At 37.1% G+C, this 24,858-nt stretch overlaps 1 long non-coding RNA gene across 5 annotated transcripts; it reads right to left on the bottom strand.

The window, feature by feature from the left end:
• Positions 1-1,896: 1,896 nt before the first annotated feature.
• Positions 1,897-24,634, bottom strand: LOC146601007 (uncharacterized). 5 transcript variants are annotated; one of them, XR_014896976.1, is made up of 4 exons: positions 24,462-24,634; positions 10,678-10,731; positions 8,367-8,485; positions 5,442-6,504 (listed from the first exon to the last, which is right to left on the bottom strand). It is a non-coding gene; the product is annotated as an uncharacterized LOC146601007 (long non-coding RNA). The 5 variants fall into 5 exon arrangements; XR_014896979.1 differs by having other exon boundaries at positions 8,367-8,482; XR_014896978.1 differs by lacking the exons at positions 10,678-10,731; positions 24,462-24,634 and adding an exon at positions 1,897-4,801 and having other exon boundaries at positions 6,428-6,504; positions 8,367-8,570.
• Positions 24,635-24,858: the final 224 nt, after the last annotated feature.

Genomic DNA, 24,858 nt, shown 5'->3' with positions numbered 1-24,858 from the left:
TGGGTTCACATATATATCCACATATCTATCCCATGGCTTACAGTGAGTCTATAGGGGAATAAAGAATTACTTCTGCAAGGTCATTATTAGTGAATCAAGCAGGGTATTAGGTGGGAATTACTCATCGCCTCTGTACCTACTGATTCAAGGAAGATCTTGGCATCTAGTTTGTTATGATTTTCATGCTAAAATATTAATTCTGTATAGACACAGTGTGTAGAATGACTCAAGCATTTTATTCTTAGTATTCTTTAAAAGCTTTCCTAACAACTGTTTCTGATGTCTATTGTGGAAAACAGTCAATATGTTTTAATGGAATATCCCTCTGTCAGTGGTAATGTTTCTGAATACATTTTTAGTGAAATGCACATACTCACATGCATTTGTCAAGAATAAAGATCTTCTGGAAAGAAGGGGAAAGAAAGGGGGAGAGGAGAAGAGAGCAGAGCAGAGCAGAACATGTTTCATCAGCTTGTACACAATATTGCCTGAACATAATTTTGACTAGTCAGAAAGAAACAAACAAAAAAAATCATGGTTTCAAGTAAAAACACTTTTTGGTCTCTAACTGMTAATCATCCAAGTTAGCAGGGCAGACATTTGAAGCTCTTGGGTGTGGCACTAGGTAAAAACCTAACTTCGTACAACGGAGCTTGTCGGCCAATTTCATTGCTGCATTTATCAAGCTCCTTTCTCAAGCAGTACTGTAGTGAACATATTGTAGTTAACATTGTCTTAAGACAATAAAACTATAATGAACTGCAATGGACATCACTTAACATTTTTATATTCCTAACATGAAGGCAAATGTGTTCTTTTTTATTGCCTGATACATGTATCCCTGAAGCAATAGCCACATGAGGTCACTGTTGTTCATACATGAATCATAAGTTTCAATCGTGATATTTTTAGTGGACTGAAGCCAAAATGTGTGTATTATACATTAMTAAAATGTATAAAAAGAATTAATAGTGGCAAGGCATATTCCTTCTAAATGCAAACTTTAACTCTATAAAATAGGGAATATAAATTAACAGTTTCCTTGTTTGCCCACCATTATCTACTATATTTATTGGCACATTCTCTGTAGCAGTTCCTCGCCTTTGTACATGGTGCTGACAGAAGAACATCAAAAAAGTCTCAAGAAAGAATTAGAAGTTTGCAATTGTTTAATCCCCCATCTTCCATAAGAGAGTTTTTTTTTTTTCTTTTGCATTTGAAGTGCATGGTCTTCAGAGGTATGAAACTGTGGCATTCCCTCTAAAATACTGTGTGCAGTGTGAGAGGCTCTAGCATTAGAGAAACAACTAATTAGCGCGGCATTGTTATAGTAAATCTGTATTGAGCTGTGGTGTGAAGCCATTCTGACCGTAAATTAGTTACAAAAACGTTTTCCTTAGACTCTTATAAAATATTATACCTATTATACTGACACAATTTCTGTAAATCKTTCACTCATTCTTGTGATTGCATAAAATAATGTGTATTATCAAAAAATCTTCCTTTAAAGGGTTAGATAGTATTTGTGGCAAATTCAGTGTCGTGAGATTTCAGAGAAAGTAAATTTCTTTTCTATTTTATCAGTTAAGGATATGTGCAATATTAGCCACTGCTGTATAGTGAAAGACCTTACAGTGATCAAAATAATCAAGAGAATACTACTGAAACAGCAATTGTAAATGTCATCTGAATTTATAGAATTTTGTGTGATTAAAATTGTGCTCCCAGTACTGAATCAAATTCACATTCGTATGCTTAGATTCTGTCAAGAAAATATATTTTTTATGCAGGTGTATTCATCAGTGTGCATTTAGATGCAAAAACATGATTTGTTCRACTGATAAAAGATAACTTTAAAAGTTGATTAATTTTTGCAACATCTTTAATTTTGCATCACCTTTTATTAATATGCTGAACATATTAACTTGTACATGTAAGCRTTAAAAAACATACGTACATACTGCACAAAAAGGCTACTTTAACAGAACATTAACAGAGCAAAAAATCCCAGTCATCTGCTCTAATAGCCCAAACCAAAGGCTGTATGTGTATCAACAGCTCTACTTCTTGGATGTATTTCTTCATCTTTAAGCAGGTGAGTAAATGAAATTCATTATATTATGTAATCATTTCATAATATTTAGATTCTTATATATGATTTAAGAGACCATGGAGAAAAGTAAACAAAAATAGAACATATTAATCTCTGGTAAAAGATGAACATAATAATCAATCTTAAAGGACACAGGCTGCATTGTGAAATGGGTAAAAAAGTAGGCCAATACAGGACCTCACCACCAAGTTCTATTGATAGTAAATTGCCTTAAAATTACAAAAATAAATTAGCTGCATAATTAAGTAACCATTAGTTTAAATTGTACAGTAGATCTGACTACTGTTTTTGTGACCTCTGTGTTTACAGAAACAAAACATAGTATAATTACAAAATATAATTAACCATACTAATTAAGCTATAAAATAGCAATAACTCTCAGTAAGTATCTCGCTACTGTTTTCTGCTTAGCTGAATTTATGACTGTGAAGGAAGTCTAAAAGGACTAGATAGGGGAAGGAGTGCAACAGTTCATCCTGTCCCAAAAGTCAGCTAGATTTTGAAAATCTGTTGGAATAGCTGGTGAAAAATCAGTAATAACAGCATGYGCAGCAGATGGTTGTCCAACAGAAAAAACAAGTTTGTGTGTGAAAGGCTGCAACAGTTCTTCTGGTAGATGGTAAACCTACTGCAGGCTGAGAGGACTAGAGAGGATTTTACCTCAAGCCAAGTTCCCAAAACAGCAGCTCAGACAGTACTGCTCTGAAGAGGAGCCAGACTATTATCCACAGAAATGTTTTAGTTGATCAGGTGCTAATAATGGAATGTTTTCACTTTGGCAGAGAAAAGGGATAGATGGTCAATTTGCCACAGTGAGAAGACTTAGTTCGAGCCAAGTTTGAATTGCAGACATAACTTTGTTGACTTCAGAGCAATGAGATTTCTCCATATCATATCAAAGAGSAGTGATGAGCTGGCATGTGCTGCCCTTCCTGGGAGTCATGAGATGCTCTTTCAAGTCCCCAGCTGAGACTTGCACTTGGAAGACAGTAAGGCTGATACCTTATGTTAAGAGCAAAGATTTCTCTCCTTCATTGGTACGAGTTTTCAAATTACAGTGGTAGGTTTAATTAATTCATTRGAAAAGTGGAGCACTGTATATAAGCACTGTATATACAATTACTTGACCGAGCCATGAGGCAACAAGAGAGAAACTTGTTGCACCCTCAAAATGAGATTGCTACCATGGAACTGTTGAATATTTTTGCTTTKGTTCATATGCTCAAATAGATTCTGATTTATTGTGCTAACTATTGTCATAACATCTCTGACCTTTTAAACCATATCAGGTGACAGTTGTTGTACGAGATCAATACATGAAAGGTATTTTCAGGAACAAGCTATATGACAAGCAATTTCAACTTAGTGTTGCTTAGGTGTTTATCAAACAGTGAATTGCTTCTTTCTTTTGCTATTTTTCCAATAAAGTATTTCTGTCTAAGAAAGAAAATAAGCTAACATACCTCCCACTACCTTRCCTTTTCTCTCTGTAATGAAAGTCCTCACTGAAAAGAATTTATCACAGGATAAGGAATATATTTTTTGAGTGGAAACCCCTCAAGATATTGGCAACACATCACTGCATCTTTAGGAAAAGAATATCATCTCCTTTATTAGAAAATATGTGTTTTGGTGCCAGCTACTACTCCACTAAAATGGAGCAGTACTCCACTCGACAATGCAGTAGACTACTTTTAATCATAGACTGTTACTGCCCAACTATGTCAGTGAAGCAGATGTTGATGAGACAGGTGGAGAGCAGCTCCATTCATTTCTTTCAACTGACTTTTAATTTATTCTTCATCCTTTTTTACACTGGGAACTTCACTTCCTTAATAACCTACTTTGTTCACTGTGTATGGCAAAACTGAAGAGGAGGTRGAATAATATTATTTTGTGAGTCATATGCTGGTAATGGTCTGAGCCACTTTACTGTCTGAAGTAACATACCTCTTTCATCTCCTAGGTAGTTTTAACACTACTGACTAAAGGTTTAAAAGAATGTATGACCAGTCTATCTAAGGGATAGCTGACCCACAGTCACAAAAATCCATTGGGGAAATTTTAAATCGGTAGGGTTCAAATATTACTCAGAAAAAGCAATCAAAAAAGCCTTTCAGCACAGGCCTGTGATCTTGAATGTAGCTTTTGCATTATATTCCATAGCTTGTAACATATGTGGATCCCATTTGCAGCATCCTTCAGAGAAATTTTTGAGATTTCTTAGTTTCTATTTTAGTCGTTCTAGAATATATTTACAGAAGAAAAATTAGCATGGCACTCATAGGATAAAAAATAGGGTCAAGGGCACTCCTAATTCTTTTGTAAGAATTCGTATCATATCAAATAAACAAATTATAAATTCTGCATTTCCTTTCAGACAGATCCAGCATGCATTTAGATGTAGATATGTATGATATATATGTATATGCCTATTGACACAGGCATTCAATCATGTTTAAAGTCATTCAGGAGTCTTTTCATATGAATGCCTTCTAACAGGATATCATAATAATGTTCATCTTTTTAAAGATGTATATAACAAAAACATAAAGCAAAACAGTCTGTTCCAACTGTTGTGCAGATTTTTGGACYACCTTATTCGCTGTAGAAAAGTTTCTTCTTCCAAGCCATGTTGATATAATCATCTGCTCATCAGAGGAAGGTTCAGAGGAAAGCATCTTCTCTCTGCTTACCAGAAAGTTTAATCTTAGTTCCGTTGTACACATAACTCCTGTATATACCTTCCCTTTAGGTGGGTGCGGATTTTTTTCTCCAATTTATCAAGCCACCAGGAACATGTAAATTCTTTGTCATCAAGGTCTTTCTGTAATTTTTTTTTCCTTAGGAAGAGTGTGTGTGTGTGTGCATGTGTGCACGTGCGTGTATATGTCCACGTGTGTGTGTGTGTGTGCATGCTTGTGTGTGCTATCAGACTCACAGAGTAATTTAGACTGAAAGGGATCTCTGTAAGTCATCTTGTCCAACTCCCTACTCAAGACAGGCATATATTCACTAATTAGGCTAGAAACAGCAAATTATTTATTTCTGTTAGCATCATGACAGTTACAAAGCAGACATACATTCTTGATAAAATAATCTAATAGCTTCCAATTATGTAAATTCAGCAAGACAGTTTTTCAGTTCTTTCAAACATATGTATATATATAACTCTTTACATATAACCATGCAAATATATATATCACATATAAAGATACAAATATGTAAGTCTGAAAGAGAAGTGAAAGGATATATAAATATATATATGTTATATATATATATGTATATATATATTGCTTATAGAAAATCACATTTCTAAAGAGGAGTATTCTTGTGTTAAATGTTCTAAAATGACATTCATTTCCCCCAGAAATAAAGAGAAGATCATAGAGTTTACTAAGAGAGCTAAAAGAGGACAGAATGTAAGACCATTTGTTTTTAACTTAGACTAGCCTTTTATAGATAATATCATATATTATGGAAGCTGGATACATTATTTGACATTTTGAGAGCATATCGGTTGCCCTTCAGTGCATTCCATATAAGCTTAACAAGTCAATGCCAACCTGGGCAACATCTAATTAAGACAGTACTAATGAGGCTGTAAAAATTGGGGTCCTTAGAGATTCCTGATTACTGACATCTACTGCTCTTTGGTCTTTATTCAGGGAGAAATGTCCCTGAGTGAAAGTTGGAACGTTTCAGATAGGTTTTCGAGAGCACAGCTTTCTGTGGTAAATAGAAAACAAATGTAGTTAATCATGCAGATATCAGCAAAACATGAACATTATGCCTTTGTGTTCATGCAGAAAGAAAATGTGTCTGATGTAGATGTTTAGCTTTATAATAGCTTAATGGAACCAATATTTGCCATATTCAAATACTGGACTACAAACAAATGTGCTGTCACTCTGAAAGCTTTCATAGGGTTGTAATTTTCAAATTAGCAAACTGGAAGTTATCTAAAAGGCAACATATTGTTATACTCTAATAGGCCATTATGGCATAACTTATTTACTTACCTAGTTATCTGTTCCAGCTTAAATTCAATTGCAGATTTTGGACTCAGAAGCCCCACAGGGCTTTTGCAATTTGGCTGCTGTAAAGCCCACTTCTGTCTCAAGAAGGAGACATTTTCCCCTGGACTGTTACAGCAGCACAAACAGTACAGCGCTTGGCAATATATCTGTCTAGTAAATATGACCTGTAAAGGCATTTCTTCCTGTACTTATCATCCCTTTTACAAGAACAGTGTAATGCAAAGACTCCCTTGTCATAATATACCATTGCATACTGTAATACAACATGACTGACCTGAGCCTATTCAGAGAGAATATCTGCTCTCAACACGTAGGGAAAAGTTGAGTGAAGCCAGATTGCAGCCAATTGACCTGAAAGGAAAACATCCAAGCTTCTATATTAGTTCCATTGATGCTCTACTGACTGAATGGCATTTATATTCATGATAATTTCCCTGTGATTTCTCCCCTGACATTTTATTTTCTAGTTTTAAAGCAGAGAACATGAAAAAGGTTGCCTTCTTTAACMTATATACACAACCTTAATACACAGTAATGCTATTTGCTCAGGTTCAGCTGCTCTCTTAGGTTCAGCACCCTCACCCTAACCTTAACTGGCTGGAGTGTAATGTCTGTATATGAAGTACTCACCTAAMCTGTCTTTATAGTAAATTAAAGCCTAGTTTCTATAGTCAACATAGAGTCTACTTGGGATGAAGTGAATCCATAGACTCTTTTCATTGCAAAAATTGGTTTCTATTGACTAAAAAGGTACCCCGGGGTGATCTGCCAGAGGTAGATGCTGACGCTACAGATACCCTCCCAGTACTGTCTCTGTTTGTCTAATAATAAYTCTTTTCTCATTAAGTTTGGCCTTAGTGTAATTACATCTGGAAAAAAACTTTGAAAAGCTTATATCTAGTTCCTCCCACTTCCCTTTGAAGGACTGTTTCTTCAAAACATCAGATCTTTCACTCTTACAAAGCAAAGTGACTTTCCTAATTCATTTTTGATCTTCATATACAAAATCAGAGCATACATAATTGAGGAGGTAAAAGTTCTCCTCTGTGAAGTTTTGCAGTAACTATAATTGGAATATCAGGATCAKTTTTAATTTAACATTTTTCCTTTCTCTACAATCACCCAAAACATTCAATTCCAATTTGGAATTTTACCMAGAGTCTACTGTAGTCTGTTGAAAGATCTGCAGCAATATTCACACTTACTGGTTTAGTCTGGAGATACTAAGATTACTTAAGTACCTTTGGAAAAAGCCTTAATGCTGAGTTAACTGTGGCATTTATGCTGGTCAGGGCTTCAATATTGCAGAGTGACCTGGATGTTCCATTTCTTAATGCGTACTGTATAGGATCTTTGATCTTCTCTCAGTGACTTTTCTTTCAAAGCCCCTGAATACAGTTTAGGATACTTCTCACCCCGCCTTCAATTTTTCAATGTATTCATATTATAGAAATGCAGAAGAACTGGTCATAGTACTTCAAGTGTAGCCATCCCTAAGCTTTATAGACAGGAGCAATCTCCTTGTTAACATATATGCATTGCATATGCCAAAAAAAAATTGTTTTTCTTGGTAGATACATCATCACAGTTGCTTATCTGCTTTGCTGTCTACTGACACCCTTCATCTTTTGAAGAATAATGAAATTCAGAATATTACCTCTATGGAATATCATTGTTCTATAATATTCCTCATGTGCCCTCAACGGTATTTGCAAAAATTAATATATTATCTCCTATTTCATTAATACATCATTTATTCCTAGTTCTTCCGGGATTTCCTAAAGAAGTAAAAAAAGACTGACTTACCACTGACTCACTATGAATCATCTTGTCAAACTGCTGTCCACAATGTATGTAACCTTTTCAATTCACTGCTATGACTCTCTGCTATGATATGATTCTGGWATAAGTCATTATATGATTTTATTTCTCTTTGTTTTTGAAATAATTATATGCATTAAAAAAAACACCCAAATTGTGATCCTACTTATGTTATTTTCAAATTATTTATGTAGAGTTACATAAAAAAGTTATATATACATACTATGGACAACAGAAGTTCAACCACATCTTCCTCATCTGCTCATACTTTATGAAAGAACTATGACCCGCCATGCATTTCTAAAGGAAATTCATAAGCAGGCAGTTGCAGAAGAGCATCTCCATCTTCATGGAGATGCCTAACTCAAAACTGTGGGGAAGGGGCTACTCACAAGATTTCAGAAAATCTATTTCTGTAGTATTTCCTGTTGATTCCTTGAACGTCCCTTCCATTTGGCATGTTGGTGACATTCTTGGTATGCTGTTAATATTCCTTATAGTCAGAATCCTCCTCAAAAAGAAAGGGATGGTCTCAGTTAGTTCATTCCTTTTTTTGTTGTTGTTGTTTTCATTGCATCTATTGACTTTTTCCTTTTTTTAAAAAACACTCAGGTAAATCATGTTATAAAAATATACTGAAAATGTTACAGTCAACATTAATATGTGAATCTGATATTTTTAATATAATTCATGATATACACTCATGACTGAAATGATAGGTCACTTAAAGTTTAAACTGTATTTCTGGTATAACTCTAGATTAAAGAAAATTTTGGTATTCACATTCAAGTTCTTAAAACAATTGGTCATAATATGATCTGTAGACAGACTGCTTCTTTTCAGCTCTTGAAGCTTTAGGTTCTCTCATTATYCCTGGAGGTAGGACACTGCAATTCAGATATTCTCTGATTAGCACTCCAAGTTGTTACCCCGGTTACCAACTTTAACACAAAACAGACTTGTAATATCTTTAGACGGTAACAGAAAAACATGACTTTTCAGTATGCAGTCTCACCTATACTTGCAACTCCTACACAGGCATAACTTAATGACTTCTCTGGGTGCATCTCTGGTGCCTTCTGCTGCACAGCATGCTGAGCCCTGAGGCCTGCATCATTTTGGCTAATACTTGTTTGGAGTGTATTTGAGTTCCCATCTGGAAAGTGCACTCAAATTTCCTTTGCATGGAAACTGTGYGAAAGTGTGCAGAGGAGAAGAAAAGTTTGGGGGAGAGCAGGTGCATGTYCTTGTCCTACCCCACAAGGATAACCTGATACATCCATACCGGTACCTTGCTTTCTGTAAATCAGGACCCTCAGTGTAAGTTACAGTGCAGCACTGAGCTTTTCTACCTCATCATCCATTGCTTTCTACAAAGAAAACCTATACTCCTTTTAACATATTTTTCATTTTAAGTAGGCTGAGAATTAAAAATTTCCAGTCTGGAGGAAGCCCCGGAGGCATTCTTTGTTATTTTGGTACTCTGTGTTGTATGATCCTAGGTTTGCTGCTACTTTCCTTTTCCTACATGAGCCCTTTAAAAATATTTTGATTTCACCCAACTGCAAATAATTCATCACACAAAACAAACTGTTATTCACTATGTCAATAAAAAGRATGTAAATATTTTCCAGTTTGGCACAAGGAGCATCTGTCACATTTTGTGGCCAAACAGTGGCTGCACACTACACATAAACAAGAAGACAAAGTCCCTTGACAATATATCAGTCATCAGTTATAGCATCTCTCTCAAGGTAGTGTAATATAAAATTGCTTAATAATCATCTGCCTCTTTTTTTTAGAAAGAATAAGCCACACTTAAAAGTCTTCTAATTAAAAATATGCTCCTCCACCATATTCTCATCATGCCTTTTCCTCAAGAAAACAACTGAGAACCTTGTGAAAGAGTTCTTGGCCTATTGGAAGAGTATGTTTTACTGATATATCTTTCATCATCCCACCGATGATGGATGTTTACAAAAACAACCCCAAAAAGTCTTGATGGCCTAGTTATTCTGTAACCCTGACCCAATCTACTGGAAGATTAAAAATCCCTTTTCAGTAGTGCAGCTCTTGGTGGAACCAGACAACCAGGTACACTAAAGGGTAATTTTCTGAGATGTTATAAATCTTCATATTGCTTGTATTAGGACATGAATAGAAGGAACAYTCTTAAAGATAAATATAATGTTTATAGACATTTATATGGCAGGTGAAATGGAAAAAWTATTCTGTTTTATTGAGAAATAATGATTACTTCTTATGACTAAATTTTACAGTGCTGCATTATTTACAAAGCTTTGGGCAGATATATTAAAATAGTCATTACCAAGGGGAGGATTCTCCTTTCATTCTGTCTCTGTTCTTTCACATAAAAGAACATATTGCAAATGTAAACACACTTTGAGCTGAATATATACAGTATTTTTAACACTGTTCCTGGCATCTTGCTGGCAGATGACTAGCTGTGATATAAAAAATGTTTTTGTGACAATTGTTTTACGTGCTTTTTACTGAAACTCTTTTTTTCTGATATATGTGCTGTCAGAATGCACATGCACAACATATTTATGCTCTGTTGACCATCTATATTTAAAATATGCCAGCTGGATATGGGGCAAGGAATGTAGTCAATCTCAAATGTCTATGAATCTAAATTCTGAGAGCTGAAGAAATTCAGGTAGCTTTTAAAAACTTACATACCTCAACTACTTTGTGTTTCTCTTTTCCAGCCTGCATCTACATACTCCATTGGTACTAATAAAAAGAAAGAAACAAACAAACAAACAGTCAAAAAAAAAATGTACAAGTTATTATACAGATGAGATTAGGCTTTTCAATATAGCCACAACTGAGGTATTTTAGCCCAGAAGTCCCAGGAGATAGCATACTCTTCTGGGACAGACTGTACCCTCATTTCTCTTTGCAGCATTAGGATCAGTGCCAAAATTTGCTGTTAGCCTGTATCACCAAAGATCCCTCTTCCCTTCTGCTAGTGGTTCAGCTGAGCTAACCAAAAAGCTGAGCTAACCTAGAGCAAAGGAAAACTTGGTGCTATCTCCTATGTCTGCAAAACTGTGGCGAGGTTACCTCAAAAATTCTCAAAAAAGTCACACCCACAGCACACGCAGAACTGACCTGTGCTTCCAACTTCATGACAGTGTAACAGTTAATCATTTTGCTGCAATATTGTTAAAAATTGGCTGGGCCTGCACKAAAGGAATAAACAAGATGGAAAACGGGTGGCATGCTGAGCACCATTTACTTCTATAAAAYGCAAAAGAGGGCCTTAGTCCTTTTGCACAAGCTGCAACACACAGACGACCATTGCCGTGCACTTTGTGTACCCCGAAATCTGTGGCATGGAGTGTGGCATCTGGGGTGGGTGGGATATGGATATGGATATGAGGGGGGGAGGGGAAGGCTATGGTCTTACGGATTGCATTTGCTTCTGGTTAAGTCATAAGTCTCGAAGGACCCAGTACGTTGATCAAGATGGCAGCTGTCATATATATGCTGTAAAAAGATCACCTTGAGTGAAACATCTAAAGTAACTGCATCAAGGAGAGATAAAGCAGGCAAATTTAGAAATAAATGAATTCAACTGATACAAGCTGGTGTTAAAAAATAATGTAACACTGATCATATTCCTTTATTCAGTATAATTTGCATTATCCCAGTCAGCTCTATCCACGCCTAGAATCTTGTTTGATGAAATGAAAGTTGCTTTAGTAATACAGTTTGCAGAGGGCATGGAGAACAAGATTGTTTATTCTTATGTTATAACATTATTACTTTGCATATTTGCAGAAGTTCCTTACTATAAAGAGAAAAAATGAAGTTTTACAGCTTGTGTTTTCACTTCTGGCATCTTTTTCTTTTTTCATTTTCATTTCATTTCCCATCTCATTTTTAGATAATTAAAAAGAAATCTACAAATGGAATCAGGTAACACAGATAGTCTAAGGACCACTTATAATAGGAAATTCTGGCAAAGTCAAAAGCTGCATGGCTAAAATATCTTCATGTCTTGATTGTATTTTCCTCTATCATGTTTTTCCTTAGATAATTACAATAATAATAGAYAACTAAACTTCTAAATCCGGAAGAGAGATTATAACATATCCACTGGGATCTTAAAACAGCTGGTTTCCTCTTAAGGGTGAACACAGATTATCAAAATTTTGAAACCATGGAGCTTTAAARAATTTTCTCTTTAAAAGTGCTTAGATTAGGGAAACTCAGCAACATATAGTCTGGAATTCTAAAAGGAAAAAAACAAAATATTTCTTGTTGGTTAACAAAAAGGCATAGCTTTAAAGACATTGTAAGTGAGTATGTTCATAATAGTTCATGTTTAAGGAGATAGCTCTACATCTGAAGCTAACTGGTCTCAAAATCAWTGTTTTTTAATCAAAATGGTATACTAGACAAATAGCATAAGTGGAAAGAATTTCCAGTTTTAGCCTCTAGCCACATGTTGAATATAGAGCCGAAGTAATTTTTCCCCAATGCGGTCCAGTGATCAGAATGCTCTGCTATGTTTTGTGTGTCAAGGAAGAAACAAAAATTAATGTGAAAGAAAGCCCCAAAAGTAACAAAAAGCCAGCCTTGAGAGTTTTCTGCAGGAATTATCGGCAAATGAACCACAGAGTTCATGAAGAACCTCAGTGAAGGGAAGAAAGCTCAGCGACAGAAGCAATACCTACAGGCAGTGAGAGCAAAAAGAAAGTGAGTCAATATGTGTGAAAAGAACTGTGTCAGTGAGTAAAACACCTGAAGAAAAAGTGATAAAGAAAAAGAATAAAACAACAGGAACCAGAATAAAATGTGATTGGAGAATACAGTTTTACTCTGGATTATGCAGGATCTTCCTAATGAGTAATGAAAGATCATGCCAAGCTGGTTATACCTTAGACAAAAGAAACGCTGAGGAATAGACTGAAGAAAAAATTCCTTTTGGACTTTTACAGAATTTAACAGGAGAACTAGTACTGAACTCTCCACCTCAGAAATAAATGATCATTTAAAAAAATATTATTTACTATCGTATCACCAACATCTCCCACACTGTTTCTTGAGAGTTAATCAAAAGAAGAAAGTTTTTAACTATCTCGTAGGTATTGTGGGAAAACCTTAGACAGAATTAATGTCTCCTGAGATATCTTTAAGGCAAAGTCAGCCTACAGTGGTTTGTGGTACTTGCACAGGTGCATGGGATTGTCACATTCAGTAGCTGGCTGGAGGGTGGATGGAAAATGCTTGGGAGATACATATGTACTATTAGGCGAGGGCACAAGGAGTTAAAACATACCTCAAGAACTTAYATACTGAATAAAATACAACGTGTCATTTTCTGCAGGAAATAGATGATTTGCATCCACAATGAGAATGAAACAGGTCTCTTGAGAAGGACAGCTCTCTCCAGAGAAGAGAGCAGACTCTGGAACACCAGTAAGAGGCATATGGAGAAGGCAGAAACAACAAATCTTAAAGACAAATGACAAAATGTAGGAAGTACTACACTAAAGCCACAGCTCTCGTGGTTGCAGGAATTGACAAACCCTTCTAGTTCAAATCTAACCTCAAGGCAGAACATGAAAAATTGGAAAGCACATTAATTGCAAGAAAACTGAGAGAGCTGACATCTGCCACAGCTAAAGAAAAAATGAAATTAAATCACTTTGAAATCTACAGTGAATTTAAAAGCAACTGAAAAAATCTGTAATAAATCTTAACAGGATATACAAAATAGGAGTTTAAAGAACACAGTTCTTCAATGTTTTAGTGATTTAAATGTTTAATTTTTAAATGCCCAAGCATATTAAACATTTCACAACAAAGTTGAAAGGCAAGATCCTTGTCCTGAAGAATTCACTCTATACTTTAAAGCACATCTTAGACTATATCCACAAAAAAGAACTGGAAATGCTGAAATCAGGCAACAGTGGTGASTGCTCATTTGTAACTTTACGGCTGCCTCAATGGTTTGTGAAATGCATGTTATATGTTAGAAACAGCACGTCGATGATTAATTTTAAAGAAGAGTTTAAAGAAGGAGAAGATAATGGGATGGGTGAGAGAGAACAAGATARACCCTAAATTTCTAAAAATGATTAGAGATTGTTGCTTCAAAACAATCAGCCTGACAGGAATTTTGGGAGCCTATTACTCTAAAGAAAAAAAGAGTCATAACTAAAGATCAAAGCTTAATCCAACCTCACGTTCCTCTGGTAAGCTACTGAGAGCACGAAAGAGGTTTACTTCATAGTTTTTATGATGAGATGCTTGTTTTTTGTACAGCTTTGTTTTAGCTAGCTTCCATTAAAAGAACTAATTCCCCTCCTCAAAAATGTATTGTCCTAAATATTCCATGTTTTATGCTGATGGAAAGAGAAAATAGACTTGAAAATAGTAGACTGTTCTGGCTTTATTACTATAACTAATCTACACTTAGTGGTTTGAAAAGTTAGTATTTTTTCCAATATATTCTTTTAGCTGAATAATGTCCTGCTACTATCATCTCCATATATTAAATCTCCGATGTCGATTGTACATTTGAGAATATCACCACTCAAAAAAGATGTTTTGATGATGAAAGGATGTTTTTCATGAAGCTTGTTGACTGTAACACAGTTTGCTGTTCTCCTGATGATAAGACAAAATATAACCCTACCATTTGGTAAACTTTTTAAACCAATGAGCAAAAACTGGTCTGTTGGAGCCCTTTCCTCTGCTCTGCTAAGCAAGTTAATCCCACGGTTGGAAGCTCTTCTTGCACTCTTTCTCCCAGGTTTCCAGGCACTCCATGATGACAGAATGAGCTCTACCTACTTCTGTTCTGCAGGCCAGTGGTCAGGACTCTCTCCTAAGAGGCAGTGGAACTTGTAAATTCAAACATTCAAACTGCTCAGGTGATGACACTTTGTGTGTTGCCTTCCCACAACTCAAAAGAGCCCTTTAGTTGGGGGAGTGCAAGGAGAGGCACAACTCCTGCCTCTTCATCTGTGAGCTATGGGAATTTTGGCAGCAAACGTCCTGCTGCAAGACTGGACAAGGGCTTCCAGGGACCCCATACTCCTGGCTACACATTAGCACCTCCCTTCTGCAGACTAAACTCATACCCATGCTCACAACCTTYGGAAAGAGAGGACTCTAATTTAAAATTTGAATCTTTTTATGGTTTTGTTTTACAGCTTGATTCCACAAGGCATTGCATAGCATTGCTGAAGAGGTGGCAAATCGTGGGCTAAGGCCTTGGTGAGAGAAGAAAGTAGAAACTTTAATAGGTTTTGCTWCTAGCAAAACATAGTGGGAAATTATATCATAAGAGACAGTCAAGAGATGGATATGTGAAGAAGATTTCTGATTCTGGAAAAATTCCTACTGCCTATCTTTGGCAGCATTCTTCTTTTGCAGTTGTGAACCTGCCCGTGGCCTCTTGACATGCATTGGATAGGGAACACCTAACTTCCACYGCTCATTTTACAGGTAACAAGGCATCAGGGTCTATTTGTGAGCATAGCCTGAGGATGACAAACTAATAACAAAAGCGGARGGGCACAGAGCAATCATTAAGCACAAAATGAAGACCCTCAAAACCAAATTAATCAGGCTCAGGCTTCAAGGGATGTGAAAAAGATCTTTAACTGCCTATAATCCAAGGCCAGGAGTCTGGTTAATAAACAAGAATTGGAATGGCTCATTTATGAACACGAATTTCTGCTCACTGATCTTATTGAGACCCGATCAGACGATCTGCATGACTGCAATGTTGAAATCACCAGTTGTAATCTATTTAGGAAAAAATTACGCAGAGAGAAAGAGTGGAAAATGACACTTCATGTCAAAAATGGCACTACATCTTTCAAAGTGCTGACAGTGTAGAAGCAATCAATACTGAAGGCTTATGGGTGAATATTTAACTGGCAAAGGACGAAGTGCCAGCTGGAATTTGTCATAAGTTACCACATCACAGGAGAACACCAGGTGCCTGAGTACCTGGTGTATAATGTGGGAGGAATAAGAAGCCCTGGTATCACAGGGACTTCAGTCTAAGTGACATATGCTGAAGAACTTCTGATGCTAATTCTAAAATTTATTTAAAATTTTAAAAAGTAAAAGGTGAGTCTTTCTAATTCAAGAAGTGTTGCATCTAACATAGGGTTATTTTATACTAGACTTCTTCTTACTAGGTAAAAAATGGTGGTCACATACATGCAAATTCCTAGATTTGTTATCTGCAGAGAGAAGAAAGACCAACCAGCACTGTGCATATATTTCTTTAAATAGGTTGATTACAGAGAACTGATAGCAATTAAGGATCACGGAGAAAAAGAGTGCATGAATATACACTGAACATATACTGAAGCAAGAACCGCAGAAAGTAGATAAAGGAAACAAAAGTAAAAGAATACACAATCATTTTGTAATGGACCTCARCAGATGCAGGTAAATCAAGATAAATCAATTACAAAACTGAAAAGGCAATAAAACCTGCAAAGGCTGTTCAGGTCATTAGGAGGAGAGACTGTCTGGGTTTTTTTAAGTATATTAAAAGCAAATAAAAGGAGAAGAGCAATATTGGTTTTGTATTAGCAGATGGGAATCACAGAAAAAAAAMCAGTAATACTGCAAGTAAGCCACAAGTATTCAATGCATAGCTCTGTTGTGTGTTTAGGAGGGGAAAAAGTAGTGATTTTATCATAAGATAATGCTGAAGCACTTTCTATTCCAATAGTCCCTCCAGAGAATTAAAGGCTACTAACTGCAYACAAAGTTCCAGATAAAAAGGTCCAGATAATTTTCATTGAGGAGTTTCAGAAAAACCTGTCAAAGAAATTCTCTGGACCATTAATGTTGATTTTCAGTAAGAGTTGGAGCACAAGGAAAGCCCCAGAGGAAAGGAAGAAAGCTAATATTGTGCCAATATTTTAGAGGGGTAAATGAGATGACCTGGGCAATTATATACCTGTCAGTCTAACATTGATCCCAAGCAAAATGATGAAACAGCTGATATAAGACTCAATTAATAAAGAATTAAAAGGGGATAATATAATTAATGCTGATCAGCATGAGTTTATGGAAAACAGATCTTGTCAAACTAACTTGATGGCTTTTACTGATGAGATTACAAGTTAGGATGATGAAGGTATTAGTGTAAAATATTTAGATTTTTGTGAGCTCATTTTAATGACCATTCGATTAAGAAACTGGAATGATGAAAAGTCAACCTGGAGAATATTAAAAGGGTTTAAAAATAGCTARCTGATATGTCTCAAATTGCAATTTTAAATGTAAAACAACCACTGAATGTGTCAATAGCACCTTGTAATATTTACCACTTTAATTATTTTTACATGAGAGGAAAAAATGTAATTGACGTGAGTAAACTTTGAAGATGAAAAAGGGATTGAATGACTCATAGCARAGAGGACTGGCTACTTCTCTGTGCAGTTTGGGTGGCTTGGTAGGCTGAGCACAAAGAAACATATCTGCCTGAGTACAGCAGAATGCAAAGTCATACAGCCAAGCACAAAGAATGTAATTCATAGGTAACAGATGGAGGAGTCTATCCTGGGAAACAGACCCAGAAAAAGGCCTTAGGGATCACTGAAGACGCACAGTTGGACAGGACTTCTCATCATGATGATGCAAGCAAAAAGGCTACTAGGATTTTTGCATTTGATAGTGGCACGGTCACCGCTAACATTATGTATTCAGTTCTGCAGTCCACTTTTCTACAAAATGTTGAATGGGGAAGAATTTCAAGAAATGCTGTGAGACTAATTAGAGGATTAGAAAATATATCTTGTAATATAACCTTGGGAGACCAAGTTCCATAGGTTATCAAATGGAATATGAGAGATTGCTGCAGAAACAGTCCAGAAAAGTTTATAGAAATAACAAGACTTTTTCAAATTCTAAAAAGAACTCTTCAGTCTAGCAGACACAAAGCTAGCAAAAAACAGCTATTGAAAAGTGAACCTGCACAGTTTTAGACTAGAACTAAAATGTTAATTTTTAATATTACGTCTTCCAACAAATCTCTAGAACAAATTAAAAAAAAGTTTTGTTTATTCTTCATTTTTAGAAAACTTTAAATCAAATCTGTGTTTCCCCTACAGCTTCAGTTCAACCAGAAATCAACCCAGGGAAGATCTATGACTTCTTGCAAGAGGCCAATCTGGGTAAACAGACTCTTTTTAGCCAGAAAGCTATCAAAAAGTTATAAACAGACAAATTAAGATTATTCTTCATGATAAGATGTAGAAGTTACAAATCTACTCATATTTCCAGGAGAGGGGAAAAAAGAAAGTTTACTCTTTGTGGAAAACCTTTACAGAGATCAGAGTCAAGCAGACCTGCTGCATTAGGTCTGTCTCTTTTCTATTCCCCTCCTGTATTTCAGTCTTTGTGGAGCCCATTAATTTTTATGTGTGACCAAGTGACATTGTGCTAGGCATGCACTACTTTCTGCAGCTTGATTTCTTTGCACCAGCTTCCTCAGTTCTCTGGACTGTGAGAGAAGGAGCTGGCTCGAGTGCAGYTGGGCCATGACAGAGGCACCTGGGAAGGTAGGCATAGTTGCTTTACTGGCTTTAAATCTGTGCATCCACAGACATCAGTAAGAACTGCTGCCACTGATTTCAGGTTTTCTGTGTATATATGAACACAGTGCCCTCTTTTGATGGGTTGCAGTCTATAAAGAATATAAACGTTTAGCTATTGCTGATACCTACTAAAGCTCTTCCATTAGCTCAGATGGTAACAAGATCTCTCCACAGGTACAGTATAAAGGTTCTTTCTTTCTTTCTTTCTTTTTTATTCTTTTTTATTTTTGCCCATCATTTTTTCTCTTTGAAGACAAACCTTCTTTTCCTTTTCCCACAGCACTTTTTTTCTCCATTTCTAAGACTGTAATCCTACTTCTGCCACAACTTCATCATGAAAGAAAATAACTTTGTTTTTCAAATTTCTCAATTTTAGTTTCTATGATAATCAAAATGTTTTCTTAAAACACAGCCATTCTTTTTCAGAAGTAAATAATTTAAAATGCCTTTTTAAAATGAGATTCTAGATTTTTCGTACTTCAGTGCAATCAACAAAAATTATAATAAATCCAAACTTTAGAACTGAAAAGAGGTTTTTGACATTGGCTTATGGAAAAGACAACTTTCAAGGATATTAATACTAGAACATTTAAAAAATGCTGCTAATGGAAAAATATACATGATTCTACAACAATGAAGCATATATAAAAAAATACGGTAACAAAAATTTGACCTCTACTTTGGCTAATTTTAAGAGCAAAAGGAAATTCCAACTCTAGGAATATGATTCCTCCTATGCATTTCTTTGCCCTAGGCAATATGAGTACGCATTCGTTTTCCAGATGAGGTATACGAGAAGTAGAATGTTTGAGTAACTTGTTAAAGGTTACACAAGTTTACAGGAGACAGATAAGGAAAATCTACTATTTGAATGACCAAAGCATTTAGCATATGAAGTGTTTCAAATCTCTGTGCTCACAGCAACTGAAACAGGATCAATAATATTCATTTACCTATACGGTGCTTTAACATCCACAAATGGGAGAACATCGACTAAAAATAAAGAAATAATAGCATTATTAGCCTCTTTTTTTTTTCTAGATGGCCTAATAAAAGCACAGAACATTATAGTGATAATTAAGAAAAACATTGCTCAAATGGTGTCCACAGAAAACAATGGTAAGCAAGCCTCCAGGAAGTCAAATTTCTGTAATCCTGCTCCTGTATGAAGCAACAGGAGGTGGAGAGGACACCCTCCTCCTCTCCATTCTCTCTTTTTTCCTACTCATCCCACTGGACTGAACTTGCTAGAAATTCCCAGAGCTGTTGCAACTGTGCTGTCTCTCCAGTTTTGGAGGAAAACATATTCAGCAATGATTTGGTATGCCCCCTTTGGCCGCAAGGAAAGTCAAAGATGCCCTCGGGCACTGCTCTGCTGATGGAGAGCCTGTGCCAAGTCCTGCTGCAGAAGGTCAGGTGCGGGCCTCCCGATAGGTTCAATACTTAGTCTCATGTTTAATTTACTGTTTTGCTCTACTAAAATTAATAATAGCAGGTATAAGATAATCGGCTTTAAGATAGCTAAATGGTCTACTAAAGTTAGTGTAAGACAGAGTGCCAGGGACACACCACTCCTTCAAACTAACAGCTTGCTGAACTTCCCTTTCCCATTCTCTTCACATTTTGATAACTGGTTGGTCTTTTGCCGGCACACAGGAAGAAGTTAGAATTCATACTTCATCTACTCATTAGCAATAAAAAAATCCCTTGGAAAATTCCTCACCTGGCTAGCATTGCTAGCTAAAAATGATACATCACATTATTTACAAAATCCAGTCACTCAAAATCAAGAAATTGAATATGTGAACGCATTATCCTTATTACTGTTACTACTGATATCTCCTCTGAGGTATGGGTGATGGATGATGTCAAATGAGGAAGGTAAACCTTATGCTTCTCCCTGAGACCAGTTCACAGTAAAGTTGGCAAAGAGGTATGGAGATCAGTCCCAATGAACAAATAGCTCTGCACAGAGGGCAAAGACAGCCTGGTTTTCTCTTGGGTGGCCAGGGTGCATGATGTGGCTCAGCTCTCCAGTGCATGTTGGTAGGAATAATGGGTTTTCCAAAAAAGACTCAAGTGCTTTTTCAACTTTGAGCACCTGGGATGTATCACCACATTTTCCTTTTCTGTCCTTTATTTCATTCATGAAATGATATCCCTTCTAATTTGCCTCATCCTCTAGCTAGTTGTTGTCTGGTGGTTTTTACAAGTCTTAAATTCCTACCTAAAAGGGATAATATTGGTCTTCTTGTTCAGTTAAAACAAAGACATTTAAAAAATGTATACATTTAAACCCATCTTAATGTTTCAAATATCATTATTTTCAGTAGAAACTCCTTCTTAGTTAAATGGCTTTCAGGCATCAGACTATTATATGACAGACGATTTTGTCACTATGCAAAATGTGAAACCTGTAATCAACTTGTTATGGCATTTCACAAAAGTATGTGACAGTAAAATAAGTAAACTGTCATTTGGGCAATCAAGTCTTGAAATCCTGCAGGAGGGAAAAAAAAGTACCTGACACTCAATCTTCATGGTAGGGATGAGGTTCAAAAAAATAGTTTAATACTGCTATAGTCTTACAGGTTAAGCACACTACAGGTCTTACTGCCGTGTGCTTAAGCCTACAATAATTTTGTATTATGTTTTAATCACATATTTTCCATCTTAATTGATTTCCCCAGATAATGTATATGTATGTCACACAGTAATGCCTATTCTGTTAATAAGGTGTTAGTTAAATTGGAACAATATTCCCCCTTTACTATTGATGACAATATTATCAATTACCAAACACTCTAAAACTGGTTTGATATTAGAATGAATATAGTAGACAGGAATTGACATTGGTTTACCAGCACTTGTGTCAGACTAAAACAGACACGATGCTGATGGATGGGAAAGGGCAGGCTTGAACTGGATAAAATGTTTAGGATAAAACGTCAAGTAACCAGTGCTGTGCTCAGTTTAACAAAGTTCACATAAAAGTTTTATTAAAGGAAAGGGATATACAACCCTATGGTTTACGAGCCTCTTGTGTCCCTTCACACCAGTTCATTTGGCCTGTGGCTGGTTCTTGACATCCTTCCCTCTCTCCTGTGGCTGTGGGTTTGATGAAGTGCCCTGACAGCTGCRGCCCTGCCTGGACTCCCATCTCCCACAGCTACTACCCCAGACGGAGGGAAGGAACAGGCTTGGGACAGCCTTACAACGGGCCAGTAAGTCCACTCACATCAAAGGGAAGGCACTGCGGGACACAATCTTTCTGTCATTATAAGCTGTGTTCCCCACTCACCCAAATGAAGTAGACACCGTGGAGGCAGAGGCAGTAACAGTAAGCTCTTATACCTGGGAGCGTAACATGAATCTGTAGCCTCCTTTCTCAGTCATTAGTACGAGTCACTAATTTTGGAACTGAGCTCTTCCCAGAGAAGAGTTGTAGAAATAAGAATGAATAAAGTTGTATCTGTTTCTGACTACAAGAAGAATGAAGGAAAACAGGAAAACAGGTTTTCATCTTTTTTTCTTTGCGGCATCTTTAAGGTTATAAACCAACTAGTGAAACCACCAAAGTCTGCAAGTTAATATTTTGCACGGAATAACCTTCAGCAAGGAGCACTGCAGAGCCTAGCTTCTCAGAAAATTGGTTTTGATTTGACAAAGTTATGAACATTTGAAAATTACTCACTGAGCACACACAACAGGCCTTTTGTTAAGTCTAAGTGTGAACCTACAAAACAATATTACCGTACGTACACAGCTGATATGCTGAAGCTGCAGGGCCCCAAAACAGGCTCAAACTGGCCTGGGAAAGGCCTTGAGYGTTTGATCTAAAGATTGCTGAACCTAGTTTTCCTGCATCTCACCTAAAATGCTCAGTGAGCAGTCTGATATGAATTCAGGGTTAATGCTTTATTTCTTCTTTCCCTGACTACTTTCCTTAATCATATTATAACTTTTTATTCAGCCAGCATATAATTTGCAGCTTCTCTAATTGCACAGAGCAAGCAAAGGCAAGCCCTCAGCAAGCCTCAGCTGTGGTGGATCTGTTGATGACTAGGTTACAGAGAGGTGAAGATTTTTCTTTGACACCTCAGCAATATGTTTTGTCTGAAGACTTTCTCGGAAAATCTAAATGGCACTGTTGTCAAAAAGACTCAACAGATTTAACTCACCTCTTTAAATTTCAGCTTTGGGGAATGTTGATGGCTAGAAGGGTTGAGAGATTAGAACAACAGCAGAGGGAAATCGCTAGAGAGGTGCTAATCAGACGCTCAACCAAAGGCCAAGGAGCAGAGCAGTTCACACAACTGACTTCTTTGACTTCATCTGCCTCCACTGGAGGCTTATTCTGCTCCTAAGTGGGCTCTTACTAAGCAGGTCTGCTCAAAGCAGAGGCGATGGTCAAAATGCAGTCCATACCCACACAATATTTAGCAGTATTTAGTATTGTGTGATAGAGTGAAAAAGGGTACAGAACTCACAGAGAAAAAAGGGGGAGAGAGGAGCACAAAGTAGCACAAAGCAGGGACACACTGAACAGCTATGAAGTGACACAGACAAAGGCAGTCAGGGTGGAAAGGTGAGGATAAATGTAAACCAAAGACCAGAGGGAACTGGAGAGTTGAGGCAGAAAGAGACACAAACTACTCTGAATATCAGCAGAAGGCAAGGAACCAAAGATTCTCATTAAGAAGCAGAGCTGAAGGAGAAGACACTGAGAAAGAAGAAAAGGGTAAGGAAACTGTGGAAAGCTATGAGAATCCATGAAGATCAAAAATCGCTTTCTAGATGTTATTCCTTTTGGCCTCTGTCACTACAGCCCACTTTTTCATTAGCAAAACCTGCCACCAAAATAAACAACCCTCTGAGTTATGGATACATGGATAGTACTAGCTTCAGCTCCCTCTCAGAGTTCAAACGGGTATTATTTGTTCCTCCTCCTGCTAACTTCCCATCTCTCCCAGATTATCAGATACACTGTTGTTACCACTTTTCCAGTTTTAATAGGAAATAATTATTGTGTATTGTTTGTGGCCAGCTTGATTCCTCAATAGAGTAGGATTCACCACATCAAAAGTGATCTGTACTCAAAGGGTGCAATATCTGGGACATGACAGGAGTAATTTTACAGTAGCTACAGAAGCCACTGCTACAGCTTCTCTACTTCAAATATAAAATTCAGATAATCRTAATACCAGCTAACAGTTGCATATCAATATAATTTCTGTAAAATGCATGAATGATACATTGAAGTCAAGAAAGACTATTTGAATCTGTGGGTACCTGAGCTATTCTCTGCCTCTTGTTGSACATCTCTGCTGCTCCTGTCGCCTCCTTAGTTCCTAGAGTGGATGTGTTTGCTGTGCTTAGTACTTTGCATGACCAGTGATTTGGCAGGTCAATATTATTTCTGTTAGCAGAGGAGYTGGCAATCAGATGGATGTCCTCATGGAGTAGAGAACAACCAGTGTCACCTTTGTTTGGCGTCTGTGTTTTGCTCCCCTGTGGAGTGCTCATTATGTCACAAGGCATTTTAGGAGGCATAGCTGCTAATTTGACAAGCTGCCAGCTATTTTGACAAACTTGCTCGGAAAGTGAGAAACAAACTACTTGGGGCCCTAAGTTTCCAGAGAGCTTCCAGTTTCAAAGAATATTTGTGGTGCAAGTAAACATCCACATTTGTTCAGAAAAACCTAGTGATGCTCCTCCAGTTCATAATTGCTGATGTGACTGCTAAAACTGCATCCATTAATGGGCAGCTTAGCAAAAGAGTGAAGTGGTCTGAACATAATATCAAGACTGTTTCTGATGATTCAGCAAGTAAAAGGCTTTGGAGGCTGACTGACGCTCCAGAATTTGACATACCATTTCCCACCAGTTTTACTGATGTATTCTCRGTGTTTTTCATCAGAGAAAGGCTGGATGTACCACTAAACACAAACGTTCCTAGTCGTGATGGAGATCAGCACCAGATTCCTGAAACCAATTAATATTTTTTGAATGGGTGCAGTTCCATCCTTCCTTTCCTGCCTCCACCCTGGTGCTCCTGGCCTCTGGCCTGGATCCCGCCCAGTTTTCCACATCGGTGTCTCCTGACCGGCTCCCCAGCTTTGCCCTCTGCTTTGGCTGGGAGGCACATGGGGGCGAAGGCAGCGTGGGGAGCCGCGTGTCCCTGTCTCGGCCGCGCTGGATGTCTGGGGCCGCTCTCCCCGGCGCGGTCCGCGGAGGCGTCCGCGGAGGCAGGGCAAGCTGGGGCGGCCGC

Source organism: Rhea americana, unplaced genomic scaffold (genome assembly GCF_003343005.1).
Source record: "Rhea americana isolate MKP2758 unplaced genomic scaffold, rheAme1 scaffold_110, whole genome shotgun sequence".
Lineage (NCBI taxonomy): Eukaryota > Metazoa > Chordata > Aves > Rheiformes > Rheidae > Rhea > Rhea americana.
This window is presented reverse-complemented; position numbering and strand designations above follow the sequence as displayed.